The 23,237-nt window shown below is 45.6% G+C and overlaps 1 protein-coding gene across 3 annotated transcripts in view; it reads right to left on the reverse strand.

The window, feature by feature from the left end:
* Nucleotides 1-23,237, reverse strand: part of LOC144817963 (prolactin receptor-like) — a 552,158-nt gene that overhangs the window by 104,084 nt on the left and 424,837 nt on the right. The window lies entirely within an intron of this gene.

Genomic DNA, 23,237 nt, shown 5'->3' on the forward strand with positions numbered 1-23,237 from the left:
TGGATTGGGCCGTGGCTCTAACAATTGCCAGTTTACAGAGGTTAATTAAAGCTGAGTCAGTCGGAACCGATTCCGACAAGGAGTCGGTCGGATTGCTTTAACGACAGACATCGTAATGAGGCCATTAGTTTGAACAACACAATGGAGGAAGAGTAGGGCTAGTGTAACATTGCGCTGTACAGAGAAAAGTTGATGGGATTTGTTATTGTAACATTAAGATGAATAAACGAGGAAGTTAAGCATCCATAATAAAACATAGAAACAATCATTACTTGGCCTACAATAAAGCGAGGGGAGGGATTACAGTTACAAGTGACAGCGGAAGAATAAGATATTTAGAAGTAAATATTATCAACAGTATTCTTTGTCAAGTTAGTTGTGGTGGGACAGGAGAGTCACGGTGTACCCAGAAAAGTTTTCAGTTCCTTCTTGCCAGTGGTGAATGGAGACCAGTGGGTTCTACACTCAGGGTGGTTGCAGACATATGAAGAGTAGGTTTGGGAAAGAGTTCTCGGTCTCTTGACATGGAGGAGATCCTAGCTTTAAGGCTGAAGTATTTAACTTACACAGAAAATACTTGGGTAGCTTGAGGGTGGGGCTGCTTTGTGGATAAGGCAGACAGTGTTGAAGATACATCTGCCTTTAAAAGGGCGCAAATGCAGTGAGCATGGAACCAGTGCAATGGCATTACATCTCAGCCTAGGAAAGCGCCTAGAGGAATAGTTCTTTTGGCTATTTTTATGATGCGTTCAGGTAAATGTAAACCTTTATAATTCCTCTTTTTAAGATCTATAAATATTGTGCACTGTTTTTAAAATGCTCCATTAAACTGTATTGTATTACAAATAAATACACCTATGCTTTTTAGCAATCTCCTACAGTATTCTAAGGTATTTGATGTTTTACTTGCGCCACAGAAATGGGTTAATTAATGATTGGCTTACCCCTGCTGGGATTCAAATTTATGCTCTGAAGCATTCTGTGTGGGTGTTTCACCAAAGAAACACGATGAGCCTAGTAAAACTATTCCATACCTTCCCATCAAACTAACAAGACTATCCACAAAAACATTACACTGAATACACACAGATGGTCTTGATTGGTTTACTTTTCATTCTGCTTGTCTCCAATCCGAGAAATAGTACCACATCTAGTTTTATAATAAAATGGGATTGAAAACAATTTCTCCTATAATAAGCTTTTCAGTTTTGAACAATCGAGTATGCTTTATTAGAACCGCAACAAATTCTCCTTGCTTCAATTATCCTTTTTGCTGCGGCGGTCATTCCGACGCGTGCGCAGATCGGACGGCCCCCGACCATCCGACGCACACACCCACTGTGACGTCGGAGGGCTGGGGGGCATCCGACGCATCGAAAAGGTTAAATAAAGGACAGGGTCCTATTCATGCACCCATAGAATTACACTTTAACATGGGGGCAGGTTTACTACTTTTTACAATTTTCCACCATTCCCAGTTGTTCACCTGGAAAGCCGCCCACGGTTTAGAATTCAGCACAGGGGAAGTGGGGCAACCTGCGCAAATGCACTATTCTTTTCTCTTCTTTACACCTCTAGTAAATCTGTGGGTAAACTTTTCCCCCTTCTATTCTCAAAGGGAAGTTAAGTGGCTAGAGTAAATCTCTGACCTTTTCCAGGGTGAAAAAAGGTCGGAATGTCCCCAAAGTACTTGTTTGTGGGCATTCAAAAACTTCCAGTGCAAACCATGCTTTGCAATGTCCACCCCTTTCATAGAATTTAGCACTGTAGATTTATGTGCACCGATGACAAAGAAAGTAAAAGCATTTAAGCCTAGCTTAAATCTCTATTTAAATTTCTGCCAAGGATAAATTAAGTATTTTCAGCCCTTAACATACACTGACGGCAAAAAATAAGTTTGTGAACTAGGCCCTTTACATTTTAATGTGTATTATAACACACTCTCTGTTTTCCGTTTTTACTGACTTTTTACAGAAATCATGCCACAATAGGAGAAGACCGTAGACCAGATAGAAAGTTGTTTCTCTCCTGGAAACCATTTCGTTGGCCATGAGGCATTACATCACTTAGTAGATCATCTTCAGCTGGTCTATATATAATGAAGAGCCTCTCCATCTGGCACTACAAATCTATTCCAAATTAGGAAGGCTCCATTGTGGTTTTCTTCGGTGATTTGATCTAGCTTCATCCTTTGAACGCTATAGAATATACGTTTTTAGCACCACCTCTTCTTACTTGATGAATTCTTCATTTCTTAACAAAATCTCATGTATCCCCATTGAACCATAAATAGGCAATTCATTTACTCTGGGTCCAAATATCCATTTCGGGCCCCTCATCCTTTCTGTTTTACCAATTTAGGTTTATGTTGTGGCTGTCCTGAAGAAGGCACTCCGAAGCCGAAACGTGCATAGACAAATTGAGAACTTGTCCAACATCTAGCCACTATATTTTACTTAGAATAATCTATTGTATGTTTATTTGTTTTTGTGTTCTATGTTTGAATTACATATAGTGAATCATGCCACAATTGTCTGTATTTTGATTCTTTGCAATTATGTTTGTCTCACAAATTTGGATTTATATAGCTTTTAACATGAATTTATATAAATAAAAAATTTATATATTTTAAACAAATATTCAAGTGCACTGTAGTTTATAAATAGATCAATGAGCCTGTTGTAGGTCGTTCCATGACCAATTAATTGCCTAGGTTTTTGCTTCAAACCTGTATTTTCAGCCCTCAACATACACTGACGGCAAAAAATAAGTTTGTGAACTAGGCCCTTTACATTTTAATGTGTATTATAACTCACTCTCTGTTTTCCATTTTTACTGACTTTTTACAGATAAATAGACAAAACCCCATTTATTTTCCTGTCTGTATTTACTTTTAAATGTGGATAAAAATGGAAATAGGGTTACTTTTTGAGTGAATCTAAATAAGTCCTGACTGCCAAGTCAATAGCTTTGCACATTGCATGTAAGCGGGCAAAAAAAGAAAGACATTTTAAGTAAAGAGGCTTCCACAGCAGTAGATATGCCCATGGTAGATACTAAAATGTGCATGTTTTCATATAAGTGCATTGATTTTTGATCTGAGGATTTTCATATCATTGAAACCAGGCATTCATGGATGTGTCCACATTTATTAGTTAAATAAATGTTGAACTATACTAGTTTCATTTTTTTTTCACAAACTCCAAAATAAATATGGAAAAATACTGATAAAATTAGCAAAATGTAAATCTGGATAAATACAGACGGAAATGCTAAAAAAATAAATACTATAAAACCGGAAGCCCTAATTATAAAACTTTTCAATATACTACTGCATACTGCAGGCGCCCCAGGCACACATTACATACAGAAGTTCCACATCGTTTAGCCCCTCCTTTAAAATTTTCACTCATACACAAAGTTCTAAGCAAAGTGCAATTTTTTTAATTCACAGAAGCGAAGAATAGACCCAGGGAAAGGAAGTGGTTGATGTCCCTCGTCTCCAGGAAAACTATAGACTGCCCATCAAAGCTTACAGCAAACTACGAAACCTATCATCACGCATAGAATATTTGCTGCCCCTGAATATCATAAAAAGTTTTCATGACTTTTGGAAGTTAAAAAAAGGATATAGCAGTGTTTAATAGAATTATCTAAACTCAAGAGACTTATCATACTATGGATAGGATTTCTTTCTTCCTGTACATCAACAGAGCCATACTAAAGCATATTATATATATATATATATATATATATATATATACACACACACACACACACACACCCTACCCCCCCCTCACCCCCCTTCCCTCCCCCACTATGAAGAGCTCCAGGGTTAGGCTGCTGGTGAACCAGCTTAGGCTTTTAGGCTCTGCAGTCTTGAATCACTTGATTAAATCCTGTTGTGCTGCTTGAATGGGCTGAGGCAGGCACAGCAAGCGACTCTAAATGAGTTAAGTTGTGCCCCTGGAGTGATGAGAAGACCGGTTAAAATATATGCATGCACAACTGCTTTTGCCCTTATTAGGGCTCTCCAGCCTACACAACAGTTTGATTAATTTGCACATTCATCCGACACACTCTCAAAAACTAGGACATGTATTTGTTTTAGAAGAAAAAGCCAGTATGCCGGGACGATCCTAGAAAAACAGCAATTGTCTGGACAAAACTGGGGCGTCTGGTCACCCTAGCCTGAGCGGCTTTGTAATTGCTGCAAGTAATGACCAGAAGAGTTCTAAAAACTGCTCTGGCTCTTTTGCTTCTATGGCTCTCTCAATACCAACCACTCATTTGATATTTCTGTCACCGGTCCTTCACATCACGCCCCTTTCTTCTTCACTGCGCCCTCCCTTAGATTCTACTTAGCTCACTCTTGCAGGTAACACTTCATGTTCTTTGTCTCCATGTCGGAGCATTCAGGTGTTGTCTCTCCTATGCAAATGAGCAATTTATGCTTTGTGCAAGAAAATGTAATCTCCAAAGAAAACACGAGAATACATTTAGAAGAATGAACAACAGGGCGTAGCTTAGTCAGTGAGATTGTGGGGGGGGGGGGGGGGGGGGGGGGAGTGTGAGCATCAGATTTCCCTACTATCACGATGACATATATTGTTAAAATACATTACATGACAAGCAGGGCGCATGAGAGGGACTCAGGGGGCAGTGGAAAGGGAGAGGAACACAGATTAATAGGAGTACTAAATAAGGGAAACAATATTTTGTAAAATAAACATGTTTTAGGGTTTATAAAACAGAGATGAGAGTGTGTGTGTTTTGTCAGTGTGTGCATGCAAAAATCACAGGTGAAATCCGACTGACACCTCAACATATCTGACTGAAAGCACCTGTACCCAACTATTCATCCAAAAATACATTTATTAGGGGGTGATGTAACACCCCCCCCCCCCCCGATGACCAACAGATATCACAGGGAGAATACCTTCTGACACTGCTCACATACACTATTGTGTTTATACACCTAGGCACATATATTTATGTTTATAGACAAGGGTACTATTTACTGAGGTATGTAGACAAGTAATTGAAATGTACACCTTGAAATGAATAACATCACTTCATTCTGCGAATTACAGTTACTGATGTATTAAAACATGATCACACAGAACCGCCATTAAAAGAAGAATGCATTGCCATTATGTATCCAATGAAACTATGATTATGTACGAATTAATGAATGAAAGATTTATAAAGCGCTACAGCTCCCCAACTAGGACATCCTGGAACTTAAGGAAGTAATATTGCAGAAAGTAATATCACAAACAAATATTGTAAATAATTACAACACAGTCATACAATCACAGAGAAACATAATTAGTATTATTCAATGCCATTACTTTAAGACACCTGAGATTCTCTTTTCAAACAGTGAGAATGCCATATTTTAAAATACTGACAACTCCACATAATCACTTCTACCTAGCAGATTTGATAAAACAGCGCTGATTGTAAGCCGCTGTCATCAATCTTTAAATCTAAATCGCGAGAACAAAGGAGCAGAAATTTGTTCTCCGGCCTCAACTATCATACGTCGATCCACAATTACATAAATTAATTGACAGTATAGGGTAGCCTGAAATACCCAATGCGGCCAATTCAGCAACAGCCTGAGGGCAACAACCCGTCCTGATTTAAAGAAGCATTCAACATGTGTGGCTTCTTATGCTATAGAATTCCTCAGCACTTGAATTTGACGGCATTTACTACTCTTTTTTTCTGGCACACCCATGTCTCTTCAAAGGCATCCAACTGCGGCACCATGTCTCAGTACAAGTATAACCTTAGCTGCATAGGCCTGGTTTGTGTTAAAAAACTTAATTACCAGCATATAGATTGTAGTATCCTCGAGGCCTACTGTCAGAGCAAGAACACTATGCCCCTTTGGCAGCAATCACATGCCCTGTGTTGGTTTATTATCCACCACAACTCCCAAATAATTATGTGAGTCAACAGTCTCCAATGTATATTTCCAAAAAACAATTACACTTTACTCTCTAATTTCCCAATAGTGTAATTTTAGTTTTACATATATTTACAGACAGTTTTTATGGGACGAATAAACCTGCCTGAAGCTCCAGTTCTCTTGTAAGCCCTAATGATGTAGACTTAAGTAGCAGAATGTCATCTGCAAAGGACCAGGCTGCTACAGGTGTGAATCCCAACCTTAGAGGGAAGTCACCTAATCCAGATAATTGGACGAGATAAGCAAGAGGAGAGGGGGCAAGTACACAACAGCTATTGTACTAAGGCTCTGACCATACCTTATTATCAGGTATTTTTTAAACGCGACCATGAAAAAGTCACCTAAAATGTGGAGATGACATCGAGGACCAGTTCAGTGTAACATTTTAGACATTAGGATGGTTCAATTGACCTCATCAAAAACGGCAGAGAAATCTACACATGTACGGTATAGTGACACACCCCCATTCCCAACATCCCATGCCAAACGACCATTTCAGTCATTGAGATGTCATCACATTCCACACTCTCCAACAAGTATGGTAGAGGGAGGAGACCCTAATGATAGGAACAATCAAGCTTCCCCTTCTTATTACTGCAAAAAGAGGCTGCTTTAATATTGGTGCAGAGTATCTCACAAGTGATTCCACATCCAAGCGACTATCAAAAAACTACACTGGTTACCCGTTGATTCTAGAATCAAATTCAAGACCCTCATTATGTCCTTCAAAATCCTCAAACTCAATACCCCCCCTCTGCTTCAACCACTTCTCATTCCCTACACACCGGCACGGAATCTTAGATCCTCTAACCAAAACCTTTTATGCGTCCCACGCATTAAACTGTGCCGCATGGGCGGCCGCTCCTTCAGGGTCCTTGGAGCCAAGCTGTGGAATGACTTGCCGCAACACATTCGCTCCATAGAAAACCTACCGGCATTCCGGAAAGCAGTGAAAACATTTCTATTCCCTTTTCCGTAAATTTCCCTTCATCCTTGTTTCTCCACTCAGGCTAGGATCTGGGTTCTCAGCGCCGGGACGCCTCATTGCTGGGGCAGCTGTTTGCGCTCTACCAAAACTATAGAATAGAATAGAATAGCCTAGAGTCTTTGAACAGTTGTTTTCCAGAATCAATTTCTGGATCATATCACTGCTCATCCTCAATCCAGGGTCGGCAGGAGGGGGCGGGGAGAAAGGAAAGGGGTTTTCACTGCATCCAACTTTACAAAAAATGCAGAACCTCACATCTGTCTGATAGGTGCATCTCATACACCATCAGAATGCGATGGAAGAAAAGCGGAGCCCTGATCAATATCAATATCCCTTGATACCACCCTTTAAAAATGTACATCTTTTTTCCCTGCGTAACTTGCCATATATATCGCCAGTTACACTCTTGCGTCATATCCTTTTTATATTAAACCACATTTTTTAGATCTGTTTGCGGCTTAAAGAAGCTTCTTTCAAACACCACTGGCATCTTAATTGTGTGTATAATGCCAAACACTCCCTTCTTGTTTCCCTGGCCTTTAACTCAAGCCAAATTGACGGCCTACTCTATCCCACATGATCCCACATTTGTCTGCCAAGGAACATAACATCTGAACATCCAACAGAAAGGTCATTCAACAGGATGACAGCTTGTTGAAAATATTATGATTAAAACAATGAGGAAACATCTAAAGAGCACAACTTTGTACCGAGGAAGGCAAAGTTAGAATATTTGACATGTCATTAGGATGGAGTAAAATGACAAGGTGAAGAATCGTAACATTGATTTTAGTAGTGTTAGACCATTTTTTTTTATAGGTTTCCTGTTTTTATACTTTATCGCCCGAGCTGGTACATTTCTACTATACACGTTTCAGAAGCAATTTGTTTCTTTTCATCCCTTTTCCACCAAATGCGCCAGAAGGTAGACTCTTGGAAATAAGGTGCCAATCACCTGAAGTCAGATCAGAGGCTGTACATCAGTGAATACCTTTGCTAGGCTCTGTCTGTGCCGTTTCAGAGCAGTGCCTGGTCCAACACTACAGATGATGCTCAGGAGACTTTTCATTCTGTGGCACATTAGAGCCACATCTGGGGGAAGGACCATGGGAAGGGCCTCCACGCTTTCTGCATTAAAACATTTATTTTTGTTTTAATATTCTTTTTATTTTCTGAACAATGCTCATAGTACAAAGTCACAATGATCTGTGAACAATAATGATACCAAAAGATAACACCGTGGTGATTAGCAACGTTAAGATTAACAGTATACCACCCGGATGAACAGTTGCAAGCTTACTTTACCAGCCCCCCACCCTCCTCCCTGTACTATCACCATGGTCCCCAAATCTTTTTCCATTTCTTCGTGCTCATTAAAAAATTTCTGAGTTCCTGGGTCCATCATTGTTCATATTCACATAATATTGTTCATTTATAGGTCGTGCTCTAATTTCCAGTGCCACTACATCTTGACTTCATTTCACTTTATATTTTATTTATTTGCTTTCATAGGTACAATGTGCATTAAAATTGTTTTACTTTGGCATGTGTTTCCTACTATGCCTTTCAGATATGCTCAGTAATGTCACGTCCATACAAAAGTCACAAAAATATAAACACTTCTTTCTTCTTGTACTGAGATTACACAGAAATTACATATGCTGAAATCCATATGTCGTGCACGCACACATGTGCATGTTAATACAATTTCTGAACAAATATTTACACATGCACACACCTAACTATTTACAGCATTATGTTCATATAATGACAGTCAGCCACACCCAACTAAACTGCCAGTTTATTAAATCTGTACTTACACTTGCGAATGGGATATGCAAATTCCTCAACAAAGAATCTCCCGCCATTCCTTTGGACACAGAGACCTTGTTCAACCCACCAACAAACCTTTTTACTTAGTGCTTCGGACCGCTCATTTGCCGTTTCTAAGCACTATAAGTAAAGTGTACAATAACTACCCTGTGCATCCCCTGACTCCCGAGCTGATGTTACCATAACAAACATGAATGTGTGGAGAAGATCACCACCACCCTATCCCTCAATCATCCCACCTCATACTGGCTGCAGATATAAATTCACAATTCTCTCAGAACACAAACCTTCATTGGCTCAGCTCTAGAATGTGACCATCTAGGATTAATCCTTTGGGCTTAGTCGTATTGTCAGAAAGTACCAAGAGAGCGATGGGTCCACCATCCATTACCTCTCCTCAGGATTCCTCATTGCCAAATGTGATCATCAGATAAGTCAGAGCAATGACGTAATGACTTACGTAGTTTATTCTTTGCATCCATGGTCCCTAAAAAGTGCACCACCAATCACAGAGCAGGTTCTCTTGAGAAGCACTACTCTTCTGGTAGGACTGAGAGAGCTCGGTATAAAAGCCTGAGCCACTAAATATTCTAGCTTTCTGCCGCCACCACCAAAAAACGATACCAAATTCACTAGATTGTTGACAGAAAAATGTATTGGATATCGGAACTTAATCGCAGTAACCTACTGATGAAAGCTCCTCGCACGCCTCTGCCAGGCCACCCTTCTCTACTTCCAAAATGCCACTCAAACATGGTTCACTGACATGGGCTGTAAGGGCAACGCCGCCTGCCGGCTTTCCCAATGCTTCAAACTCCTCCAACAGGAAGAGATGGCAGCTACCAAGCCTCAATTCTGTGCACTGTACCAATGAAATGCCCGACACTAAAGAGACACAACCTCAAAAAACCCTCACTTTCACTGCCCTAACAGGCATGCTGTCAGGAAGTTGCTATCTGATCCTTTCATCAAAGCAACACCGCCTAAACCCTCTTCCAAAGACCAATCTAGACATTGAACACCCTGCAGCCACTGGAGCACCTCCAACATACTCTCTCATGTAACGTTGCTGAATGGTGGAGTGCACAGTCAAACGCCAACTTCGGTGGGGCACTGGGCCTCCAGCTTCACCAGTATTTAAGTTGACGGGGACACGAAAGTGCACCAAAGATGAGCTCTGCTCTTTGGTTGTTTGCATTAATTTTTTTAATGTTTCTATTGATGGTGTTATACAAGTGTTCACCCCAATAAAAAGAGTCTTAAATACAATTTGGGCTCGGCGTGACATACAAGCATTGACAATGCCATCTGGTTTGATTTCAGAATAGTATCCTGAGAAAATGTTTCATCGAGCTTCACAAACAGATCAGACATGTGCAGCAGGGGCAGCAGCAGTGCAAGCCTTCCTAAGAAAAACGAATGAGAAAAGGGGTGTGTGGGTGCGTGTACGTGTTATTATCAGACAGAGTGTGAGAGAGAGAGTGTGAGGGTGTGTGTGTGTGTGTGTTTTTGACAGCCCACATTTACCCAGACAGCCCAGGTTTCCCAAGGACGGAGGAAGATAATATATGTCCTAATTATAAAAGACAAAGAGGACTGTGTGCACAATAATTAAATTGATGTGCATCTTCCCACTGACCCTCCCACAGGATGCTGGATGAATTCTTTATAGAGTCGCCTGCCTCATTCCTGCAGCACAGGTTTTACTGAGGAGTGAGTCCGCAACAGGAGAGCTCATCAGCAAAGGCCCAGCCTCACCAGAATGTTCCTGGGCTCATCACAGCATGTGGAGAGGGTGTTTTCATCTGTTGGGTTTCAGCTCAGAGGGTGGCACAATTTTTTTTTATAACAAGTCAGAGAAGAGCCCACAACTGTTTTCTTTATGATTTTCATTTCACAGCCCATATAATTCCCCATCACAGTTCCATGGTCCTCTCTTCACCAATTTCCACTCCCCTGATAGTAACAGCATTTGAAGCTTATCCAATCTTATTTTTTATTTGCTTTCTGGTAATTGTAGTTTTATTTTGCCATTAGAAATATAGAAATATGATTCCCAGAATGCAAAGAAAATCCGACTTAATAACCCTCTCATGAGTGACATGAGGTAACTTGAGATCTCAGTTTTCTTTATTTGTATAATCAAACGTTTTTGAATTTAATAAATAGCTCAAGCTCTAAAACGCCCTCAGTCTTCTTTTATGCAGTTTGTTTTCAATTGAATTTTGGGATGGGACAGTGTTGCCCTTTTGTTTTGGTGGAGGTTGTATTGTAGTCCTTCAGTGTGCATAGTTGGTGCCAACAGTTTGTCCTAGTACCTAGTACTCAGTCAGTGACTTCTAAGTTATGTAATGTTGATATGTATATTATCCCAATCACCCAAGAAGGTTTCCAGGGTAAGTGGATCGTCCTGATTTCATAACAATAATAATAATAATAGCATCATAACGATAGTCATGGACATTATCTGATCCCTTGTGTCCAGTGGTCATTTAATAACATCAGTTATCCTTGTACATCTCTCCCATTGTTAGGTCTGCAATTTGATAGTGCAGTTGCCCATCAGAATGGGCTTTGGGCAAACCCATTTCAACCACTGGCTTCTATGAGCAACCCATTTCAGCCATTGGCTTAACAATTTTCCAGTCATTTCTTGGCTCAGTGGAGTATTCATCTCTCACTGAATGCTACTGGCTGTATCCTTCTACCTCCATTTGAGCCCTTGTATTGAATAGCATGAGAGACAGCCTTACAGCTATAGCCCTCTCTATCTGCTCCTAGAGGCTCCCTCCTATGTGTCTTGCTCCAATGTGCTAATATGCTATTGCTGACTGCATTAGCACATTAAACCCAGACTTATTGGTGTTGCCAATACTTATATTAAAATGTAACCCACATTTTGATTGAGTTGGTCACTCATGCAAGTTGTGTATTCTCAATTGAATCTCCCGCCTACTAAATTAGTAACAGATTGGGTTAAAGTCCATTGTGATGTAGTGAGTCCCCGCCCTCCTTCGAGACAAAAAAAGGACATCAAACTTTCAATTCTTCCCTCGAAAAATAAAAATATGATTCTTCTCAGGAGAACTTCCTCGTAGACCAGAAATCAAATGAAGCACTGGGAGATCTTCCAATGACAGCTGTACTCAAATAAAAACAATGGCAAATACCATGCACCGTTATTTCAGCCTAAATGAAAGCTAGGGTCTGCAGTCTTTCCCTGAACGTTAGACATGGCCTTGTACATAACACTTAAGTCAAAGCTTTCTTTTAGAAGTAAGAAACAAAGCAATGACTTTGTGGAATGAAGCTAAATGTCTTTTTCCACTTGTCTTAACTTTAAACAGCTGCCCGCCCAACACAGCCAGTCCACTAGTGCATCCACTGCAAGGGTGTATGTACAATTCCAAGGTCACAGGTTCGAAACCCTACAGGTCCTGCTCAGCCTTATATCCTCAGGACGCGTTTTACACATTCAAATGCAATTTCATGATAAATGCCATCCAGATGAGTCAGAAAAATAAAACACAAACATTTTTGACAGAATTGAATACAACAATCTTTTTTTTTTGTTTTACACAAATATTATGCCCAACTATTGACCATTTTTGTTGGTAACAAAATAACTGGTGCATTTGATAGCTCAAGGCACCCCTTGTATGAATGAGTTAACTCTCGAGCAACAACCTTAACGACTTGGTAAAAAATCCTTAGCTGAACAATGTTTTCCCTCTGAAAGTCACTTCCAACTAGAGGAGGGCGAGTCAACAAAATAACAGTAAAAGAAGTACCAGACCGGAGCGGAGGTCTGGCTGGACTTCAAGAGCCCAAGCACGAGCCGAGCCTTGAAAATGTTTGTCACATAAACTGTGCACCGAACACTATACAAAAATATGATAAAGACTCTTCAAAATTAAAAAAAACTATTTCTTCAACATCCATAAGAATTTCAACTTAGTTCATCGGATATAACAGCATTGAGAGACATTTATTAAAAGTGACAGTTTTTAAACATGAACGTAAAAATAATCATGCCACCTGCTCCCTTCGCCATGACAAGTCCATCAGTAACTTGAGAGGCAAGTCAGTTGTCTTGCACAATAAGTGGCCTCAGTTTTTACATGGCGCAACGCTATATTCTATTCAAATCAGACACAAGAGAAGTGTTTGGAAGAATCGCACCCAGAACTCACGTATTTCAAAGTACTCTGAAAAGCAACAAGGCAGTGGTGTAGCAAAGTCAGGTGGTACCCGGTGCGGAAAATTTCTTGTCACCCCGGGCTTGACAAAATGGCAAAAAAATGTGTTTAAAACACATATTTTTGCCATTTTGTCACCCCCATCAGTGATGACACCCGGGGCAGCCCGCACCCAGCGCACCTCTCTTCCTATGCCACTGCAACAAGGTAAAAGGAAGCACAGTAAAAAAAAGAATTTCCCAAAATTGTACAATTGGGTCAAGCAGGGACACCAGGAAAAATTCCAGGTTTTCAAATTGTGCATTGTGCCAAATCAGCCATTAGATGGATATTGTTTTCCTACTCCTGTTTTTAACTAAAGGTTAATGTTTTTTTCCTAAATTCTTGCCGCATTAAGTTAGAGCATGGATGGCAGGCAGAAGGAACTCGAGACTGGCTTGAGATATCAGTGGCTCATCTACCACTACTTAAAACTGAAAGAAAAAAAAACTGAGGCATCAGGTTCAGGCCCTTTGAAGAGGGAACATCTGTTCTCTATTTCACTTAGTGTTCTTCCCGTGCATTTAGAGCAGAGAGCAGTCTCACAACCTCTGCTCTATGTTAGCATGTATGTACTCAAAGTTGGTAGCAAGCATTCAACTTTAGTAGGAGAAACTGATAGAGGGAGCGAGCCACTGGAAGCTCGAGCCAGATGCCTGCCTCTGGCTCGGCACAAGGTCCTCCTGTAACATCAAGCCCAAAACGAGAGCACCTTTCATGTAGCTTCAACCTTGCTCCCTTGCTCTACCCTCATGCGCAAAGTTAAAAACAAGGCCTTAAAATTTGAGGTAAATATTAGAGACAAAATGAATACTCATTTAGTGGCTGATCTATGTGAAGTGAAACCAGAAAATATAGGATTAATCCTGCTTCCTCATTTAAGCAAATTATGTGATCTTAGGCAAATATTTTATTTCCACAATCCTCTTTTTTCTCCATTGCCACATATAAAAGCATCTTTAAATATATAATTTCATACCAGCTGTACAAAAATATATTGTGTTCAATTTATTTGATGATGTTGCTCTACTTTTAAGAATCTGGGTCTCAAACATGGTGCACATGACAACTGACTTGAGCCTTAGTTCACTAATGGCATTGTGGCCACTGGGGCAGGAATGGTTCGAAGTTGATGTTTGAAAAATATCACTTTTAATAAGTATCTCTCAGTGGGACACCCCCGCGCCGCACGGCCGCCAGCTGCTGCGTGTGCCCCCCTAGCTGCTCCTAGCTGCCTCGCTGCCGACTGACCCTGCTGCCGTCAGTTTGCCTTCCTTTGCCACGCGCTTGTGCTTGTTTTTATTTTTCAAATCCCTCCCCCGTGTTTAGCCTGTTTTTGCCGATCACTTGTGCCTGTACTCTTCTCTTAGGCTTTTTCTCCGTGTTTAGCCCGTTTTGCCAATCACTTGTGCCTGTATTCTTCTCTTAGGCTTTTTCTCCGTGTTTAGCTGTTTTGTCAATCACTTGTGACTGTATTTAAGCGTTTTTCCCCGTTTTAGCCTGTTTTTACATTCCTGTGTGCTTGTCCAGATTCTCTAACCTCTACCCGTGTTAGCGCTCGGTTTCCCGCCTCCCTCGCCGCCCCCGCTTCCCGCCACTACCACCGACCCCGCCCCTTTTCCCTTCTGTTCCCTCCCCGCTCCCGCCTCCCAGCTGCTCCGCCCACCCGCGCACTTGGCCTTATATGGCGACCGTGCGACACAGGTGAGTGTGACCCACTTGTGGGACACCCCCGCGCCGCACGGCCGCCAGCTGCTGCGTGTGCCCCCCTAGCTGCTCCTAGCTGCCTCGCTGCCTCGCTGCCGACTGACCCTGCTGCCGTCAGTTTGCCTTCCTTTGCCACGCGCTTGTGCTTGTTTTTATTTTTCAAATCCCTCCCCCGTGTTTAGCCTGTTTTTGCCGATCACTTGTGCCTGTACTCTTCTCTTAGGCTTTTTCTCCGTGTTTAGCCCGTTTTGCCAATCACTTGTGCCTGTATTCTTCTCTTAGGCTTTTTCTCCGTGTTTAGCTGTTTTGTCAATCACTTGTGACTGTATTTAAGCGTTTTTCCCCGTTTTAGCCTGTTTTTACATTCCTGTGTGCTTGTCCAGATTCTCTAACCTCTACCCGTGTTAGCGCTCGGTTTCCCGCCTCCCTCGCCGCCCCCGCTTCCCGCCACTACCACCGACCCCGCCCCTTTTCCCTTCTGTTCCCTCCCCGCTCCCGCCTCCCAGCTGCTCCGCCCACCCGCGCACTTGGCCTTATATGGCGACCGTGCGACACAGGTGAGTGTGACCCACTTGTGGGACACCCCCGCGCCGCACGGCCGCCAGCTGCTGCGTGTGCCCCCCTAGCTGCTCCTAGCTGCCTCGCTGCCTCGCTGCCGACTGACCCTGCTGCCGTCAGTTTGCCTTCCTTTGCCACGCGCTTGTGCTTGTTTTTATTTTTCAAATCCCTCCCCCGTGTTTAGCCTGTTTTTGCCGATCACTTGTGCCTGTACTCTTCTCTTAGGCTTTTTCTCCGTGTTTAGCCCGTTTTGCCAATCACTTGTGCCTGTATTCTTCTCTTAGGCTTTTTCTCCGTGTTTAGCTGTTTTGTCAATCACTTGTGACTGTATTTAAGCGTTTTTCCCCGTTTTAGCCTGTTTTTACATTCCTGTGTGCTTGTCCAGATTCTCTAACCTCTACCCGTGTTAGCGCTCGGTTTCCCGCCTCCCTCACCGCCCCCGCTTCCCGCCACTACCACCGACCCCGCCCCTTTTCCCTTCTGTTCCCTCCCCGCTCCCGCCTCCCAGCTGCTCCGCCCACCCGCGCACTTGGCCTTATATGGCGACCGTGCGAACGCGCAGCGTTGACGCGCAGCGGGCGCGCCGATTGTGCGCCGAAGGCGCGCCAAAGGTAAGCCCGTCTGCGCCCGTCCGCGACCGGATCGCGACCAGCGCCAGGACCCCTGGCCCCCACCGACGGAAGCCGACCCGACGAACCTACAGCGCCGCCGACCTCATCGCACTCAACACCGGCCACATCCCAGGATGTCACCGGGCCGCCCCGAAGCACACCCACGGACCCTTCAGCTGCCTCGCCTGCAAGTTCACCTGCATCCGGACCTTCCCTGCACCCGCCAAGCCGAACTCCAGCAGCACCCACCTCAAGTGTATCCTGCTCAACACCCGCTCCGTCCACAGACACGCCGTAGAACTCTGGAACCTGCTCGACACCACCGCCCCCGACGTTGCCTTCATCACCGAGACCTGGATGAACGCCTCCTCAGCCCCTGACATCGCCATCGCCATCCCAGAGGGCTACAAGATCACCCGGAGGGACCGCGACAACCAGACCGGAGGAGGCATCGCCATCATCCACAGAGACACCATCCGCATCACGACCAACACCGATGACACCCTCACCACCGCTGAACACCTGCACTTCCAGATCCACACCAACCCGAAGACCACCCTCAGAGGCACCCTGATCTACCGACCCCCGGGACCACGCACACGATTCAGCGAGGACATCGCCGACTTCATCAGCCCGCTCGCCCTCCCCTCAGCCGACTACATCCTCCTGGGGGACCTCAACTTCCACCTGGAGAACAACAACGACCGCAACACCATCACCCTGCTCGACAACCTCGACAACCTCGGACTCAAGCAACTGGTGACCACCCCCACCCACCTCGCCGGACACACACTCGACGCCGTCTTCTCATCCAGCAAAGACGTCACCTTCAGCCACGCAACAGGACTCCACTGGACGGACCACAGCTGCGTCCACTTCACCTTCAGAAGAACGACGATCCACCACCTCCAGCAACAGGTTGCTCGAAGAAGCTGGAACAAGATCACAGCCGACCAGCTCACCGCCTCCCTGAGCCAGCACCCTCCCGCCAACTCAGCGAACCCCAGCCAGGCCGCCGACAACCTCACGAAGTGGATCAGCAACTGCGCGGACGAACTCGCCCCTCTGAGGACCCCGCCCAGCAGATCCTGCAGCAGAAAAACACCATGGTTCACCGACGAACTCAAGTGCTCCAAGAAGAACTGTCGAGCCCTCGAGAAAGCCTGGAGAAGGGAACCAACGACGGACAACATGACCACCCTCAAGCTCGCCACCCGGAAACACCACCAACTGATCCGCGCCACCAAGAAAAATGCATACAAGAACCGGCTGGACAACAACGCACACAACTGCAAGGAACTCTTCAACATCGTGAAAGAGCTCTCCAACCCCAACGCCGGAAACAACGACATCACCCCGTCGCAAGACCTCTGCAACTCCCTCGCGTCCTACTTCCACAACAAGATCACGGACATACACAACAGCTTCAACAACCAACCAACGCAAGCCACAACCGCAACGACGCCACCCACCACCACCCTCCGCACCTGGACCCCGATCAGCACCGAAGACACCATCCGCACCATGAACTCCATCCATTCCGGATCTCCGACTGACCCCTGCCCTCACCACGTCTTCAACAAAGCCGACGCTGTCCTCGCACCCCACCTGCGGGACATCATCAACACCTCCTTCGACTCCGCCACCTTCCCTGAGAGCTGGAAGCACGCCGAACTCAGCGCTCTCCTCAAGAAACCCACAGCAGACCCCACCGACCTCAAGAACTACCGTCCCATCTCGCTCCTCCCGTTCCCGGCCAAAGTCATCGAGAAGACCGTCAACAAACAGCTGGCCGCCTTCCTCGAGACGAATGGATCACTCGACCCATCACAGTCCGGCTTCCGAGCGAACCACAGCACCGAGACCGCCCTCATCGCCGCCACCGACGACCTTCGAACTCTGATGGACAACGGAGAAACAGCGGCCCTCATCCTCCTGGACCTCTCCGCGGCTTTCGACACGGTCTGCCACCGCACCCTAGTACAGCGCCTCAGCAACATCGGAATCCAGGAGAAGGCACTGGACTGGATCACCTCCTTCCTCGACGGAAGAACACAAAGAGTCCGCCTACCACCGTACAAGTCAGAGGCCACCAAAGTCATCTGCGGCGTACCCCAAGGATCCTCGCTGAGCCCAACCCTCTTCAACATCTACATGAGCCCCCTCGCGGCCATCGCACGCCAACACAACCTGAACATCATCTCCTACGCCGACGACACCCAGCTGATCCTCTCCCTGACCAACGACCCCGCCACCGCCAGAGCCAACCTGCACGAAGGGATGAGAGACGTAGCCGAATGGATGACGACCAGCCGCCTGAAACTGAACTCAGACAAGACGGAGGTCCTCATCCTGGGCTCCACGCCCTCCGCCTGGGACGACTCCTGGTGGCCCCCCGCCCTGGGCACCGCACCCAAACCGACGGACCACGCACGCAACCTGGGCTTCATCCTGGACTCCTCCCTCTCCATGACCAGACAAGTCAACGCCGTCTCCTCGTCATGCTTCAACATCCTGCGCATGCTACGTAAGATCTTCCGGTGGATCCCCACCGAGACGAGGAAGACGGTCACCCAAGCCCTCGTCACCAGCCGACTGGACTACGGCAACGCCCTCTACGCCGGAACCACTGCCAAACTCCAGAAGAGACTCCAGCGGATCCAGAACGCCTCGGCGAGACTCATCCTCGACATCCCCCGACGCAGCCACATCTCCGGACACCTGAGAGACCTGCACTGGCTCCCGGTCAACAAGAGAATCACCTTCCGGCTCCTCACCCACGCGCACAAAGCCCTACACGACCAAGGCCCGAGCTACCTCAACAACCGGATCAACTTCTACACTCCCAAGCGCCTCCTCAGATCAACCAACCACGCCCTCGCCGCCGTCCCCCGCATCCGAAGAGCGACAACAGGAGGAAGATCCTTCTCCTACCTGGCCGCCAAGACCTGGAACTCACTTCCGACCAATCTGCGCCTGACCCAAGACCACCTCTCCTTCAGGAAGAAGCTCAAGACCTGGCTGTTCGAGCAGTAGCAGCATTCCCCCCCTCCCAGCGCCTTGAGACCCTACGGGTGAGTAGTGCGCTCTACAAATGACCTGATTGATTGATTGATTGAGTGCAATTATATAACCTAACATATTAATGCCAAGCCATCCACATTTTAAAAGAAATACACTTTTTTAGAATTTTAAAGAGAATTAATCATATTTTATGCAACATTTGTTGCATAATTTACACAGAAACATTTTCAGGTCTTGGCTTTTGCCTTGGTTCTTAGAGTTCAGCCAGACCCTTTTTTCGTCTCGCCCTGTTAATTTGTTGACCTACCCACCTCTAGAAACCCATCCATAAGGAGGAAGAGAAACAGGCCACATATGTTGTCAATAGTGGAGCCAGGAACATCAGGATCCTTCAGAGGACAAGACAAGCAAGGGTCCACTGCATAAAGCTCTCGTATCGTAATTTAACAGAATGGGACATCAGAACTCGGACCCACGCATACACCGAAAGATCATGCCTGCAACCTCAACATCCTCCTAGATAGCAAACTCTCCGTGAAATGGCAAGTCAACGCAGTCTCCTCACTCTGCTTTCACAATCTCTACATGCACTGCAGAATTTTCAAATGGCCACCCACCGGCACCAGAAAACAGTGACACAGGCCCTCATCACCAGCTGTCTGGACTACAGCAACGCACTCCTTGCAGGCACCATCACGGAACTCATGAGAAGACTCTACACGATCCAGAATACAGCAGCCAGACTGCTCCTCAACTTGCCCAAAAGGAACCACATCTCCCAGCACCTGAGAGACTTCCGCTGGCTCCCCATACAGAAGAGATGCCATTTCAAGCTTCACACCCACGCCTACAAAGCCCTCCACGGCAAAGGACCAGCATGCATGAACCACTTCCTAAACTTCCACCAGCCACCCAGAAATCTCTGCTCACCTCGCTTTCACACAGACACCGTGCATTCGCTGCTGCCGCACCGGAGGATGATCCTTCTCCCACCTCACCGCAAATCCTGGAACGCCCTTCCCCTCCACCTTCAAACATCACCCTCATCGGCAGACTGCAGAAAAGGATTCAACACCTGGTTCGTAGACTGAGTCCCTCAGCCCAGCGCCTGGATACCCTTACTGGTGATATGTTGCACTATGTAAGCACAGTTTGATTGATTGGTGTGGGCTTTCAAATCCAAAGCAGGCACAGCCATGTGGCCCCTGAAGCCATTCCTGGCTTTTTAATCAGCAGCGCTTTGTAAACTGGGATTTTTTTAGCACATTCCTACAACGTTAAGAGTGACCCTAAGAGGCATAAAATGCTATGCTATTTACTAACTAGAAGGGCATTTACCAGGGGCGGATTGGCACAGCGGGCACTCTGGCATGGGCCGAAGGACCGGTGTCTCAGTGCACTCTGTCGGCTGTTTTTTCCCCCTTCACAAGTCGACAGAGAGCACTGACAGGGAGAGAAAAGCAGCTCCCCTGGGTGGCCGTTCAGCGATGATCAGCTGTGGCATTTCCTTGCCCCCTGCCCTGCCAAGCAATCATGCTGATGGTGGGCTGGGAAGGGGTGATTGGGTGCCAGAATCGGCCTCCCAGGGGGCCAGGTGTTGCTTAGGCCTATCAGCCATTTTAACTTCGACCCCCCCCCACCCCACCCTTGGGCCCACGCAGTCCAGAAACAGTGCTTGCATTAGTCCTTGCCCACAGCCCTTCTCATTCAGGGCATAGTGGGCGAGGAAGAATGGTTCTCACTATGGGGGCCAGGTGATGTGGGGAACTCGCACCATCTGCACCTTAGCCTCCCCCCCACCCCCATGGATGGCCCAGAAGCTGTGTTTTTGCTTTAGCCCCTCTCCTGCCACGCCATTGCCCTGAGGCACTGAAGGGCTGGGGAGGGCTGAGTAATTTACAAATAGCTGGGGCCTCGCTGTTTTTCAGGTGCTCCTGCGTTGGAGGGCTGGGGAATCATTTTTTAAGAGAAAGGGCCCTCGCTGTTTTCAGGTGCTCCTGCGCTGGAGGGCTGGGGAATAATTTTGTAAGTGAATGGGGCCTCGCTGTTTTCAGGTGCTCCTGCGCTGGAGGACTGGGGAATAGTTTTGTAATAGAAAGGGGTCTCGCTGTTTTCAGGTGCTCCTGCGCTGGTGGGCTAGGGAATGATTTTTAAGGGAAAGGGTCCTCTCTGTTTTCAGGTGCTCCTGTGCTGGAGGGCTGGGGAATGTTTTTTTAAGAGAAAGGGCCCTCCCTGTTTTTCAAGTGCTCCTGCGCTGGAGGGCTGGGGAATAATTTTGTCACAGAAAGGGGCCTCGCTGTTTTTCAGGTTCCCCTACGCTGGAGGGCTGGAGAATGATTTTGCAATACAAAGGGGCCTCGCTGTTTTCAGGTGCTCCTGCGCTAGAGGGATGGTGAATATTTTTTAATAGAAAGGGGCCTCGCTGTTTTCAGGTGATCCTGAGCTGGAGGGCTGGGGAATAATGCTTTAATAGAAAGGGCCCTTGCTGTTTTCAGGTGTGGGCTGGGGAATATTTTTTTTTATAGAAAGGGGCCTCGCTGTTTTCAGGTGCTCCTGCGCTGGAGGGCTGGGGAATCATTTTTCAAGAGAAATGAGCCTAGCTGTTTTTCAGGTGCTCCTGCTCTGGAGGGTTGAGGAATAATTTTGTAATAGAAAAGCGTCTCGCTGTTTTCAGGTGCTCCTTCCGCTGGAGGGCAGGGGGATAATTTTTTAAGAGAAAGGGGTCTCACTGTTTTCAGATGCTCCTGCGCTGTAGGGCTGGAAATAATTTGATAATAGAAAGGGGCCTGGCTGTTTTTCAGGTGCCCAGTTTGTAGGACATTATCACCTTGGACCTGTGTCCTTCCCAAGAACAATATCCTCCTACTTACATTCCTTGTGTGTTTCATGAAAGGACACGCCCGTGAATGTGGGCCACGCCCCGCTAATGTGGGCCATGCCCCACAAATGTGGGCCACTTTTTTCGTCAGTGCCCGGGCCAAATTGTGACACCAATCTGACCCTGGCATTTAAGCCTAGCAAGGTCACACATCACACAAGGCCACTGGGAAGCCATAAGACCACTGGCCCACGCTGCACAAACGGGCAAGTCTTGGAAAGTTAAACATCAATCTTCGGGCCCACAGGAGTGTGCGATGGATGGTGCAAGTAGGGAAGAGGTCTGAATTCATGGATGCTTCTCTAATCTCGAACAGCTGCATGTCGTGGAACGACCCTTTTAGCACCTCACACCACAAAACAATGTGGGTGCTTGCATGTGAAAGGAAAACTACAAGACCCAGAAAACTTTGTGCAGTTGACTGAAAAGCCATGACTGGCAGAGCAGGCCGCATTATACACGAGCATCTGTCATTGTAGCATTGGTGGTTCTCCTAAGTAATAATAAACTTCATAGTTTTGCTCACTGGATCAACTCTGCCAGCGCGCTTTTTAAAAATGGATTTTCTGCTACTGAAAAAGCCTTGCATTATTGGATGTAGACGGGCATAACGCTTAGAGGCATGTAGCACCTTAATACCAGATATAACACGCAGGTGCTATAAAATGTGCACGGCCGGAGGACTTCGGTGAAAAGTTTGACTGGCACATTAACGGAGAACTGCGGTTATTAAAAGGTACACGTGCAGCATATGGGGAGATGCGATCTGTTTGGAGCCAGACTAAGGGGAGGAAGGCTCTTGACAGGCACGTTCTACTACTTAACTTACAGCCGGATCGATCCGGTGAAACATCAGAGCTAAGTCAGTAGACGACATCAAACACTTTGAGCAGCGCAAACGTTGACCACTGAAATCTATTTAACGAAACTCACAGTAATAATGATTCTATAATTAAAAGGAGCTATCTAGCTTTTTCATTCTTCCAAATGTGTTTCTCAGGAAAAATAAACATCGTAGTGTTGGCTACGCGACTTGAAAATGGGGCATGTTTAATGTCTCAAATCTGTGCCTATTTTATTCGAAAGACACCGGTTCCGACAAAAAAAAACGTATTTTCCCTAAAGTCTCGCCCTGCCCACCGCTCTCAATTTAACTGATGACGCTCCTATTTTACTCATCTGGAATCAAGTCAGTTCCATGAGAACACGATGAGGGCTTAAGAGGGAAGGAGAGAAAATGTTTTACCTTGATAAATACCAATGATGTAGGAAAGCTAAAAACAAACAAACAAACATGTCAAACAACATTATTAGCGGTGATAAAAAAAAATAGAGGTGATTTTATAGATTGTAATACGACCAAAAGAAATAACAGGGAAAACATGTATTATACTGTAGCTTTATTTGTATAGCGCTTTAT

Source organism: Lissotriton helveticus, chromosome 2_1 (assembly GCF_964261635.1).
Source record: "Lissotriton helveticus chromosome 2_1, aLisHel1.1, whole genome shotgun sequence".
NCBI lineage: Eukaryota > Metazoa > Chordata > Amphibia > Caudata > Salamandridae > Lissotriton > Lissotriton helveticus.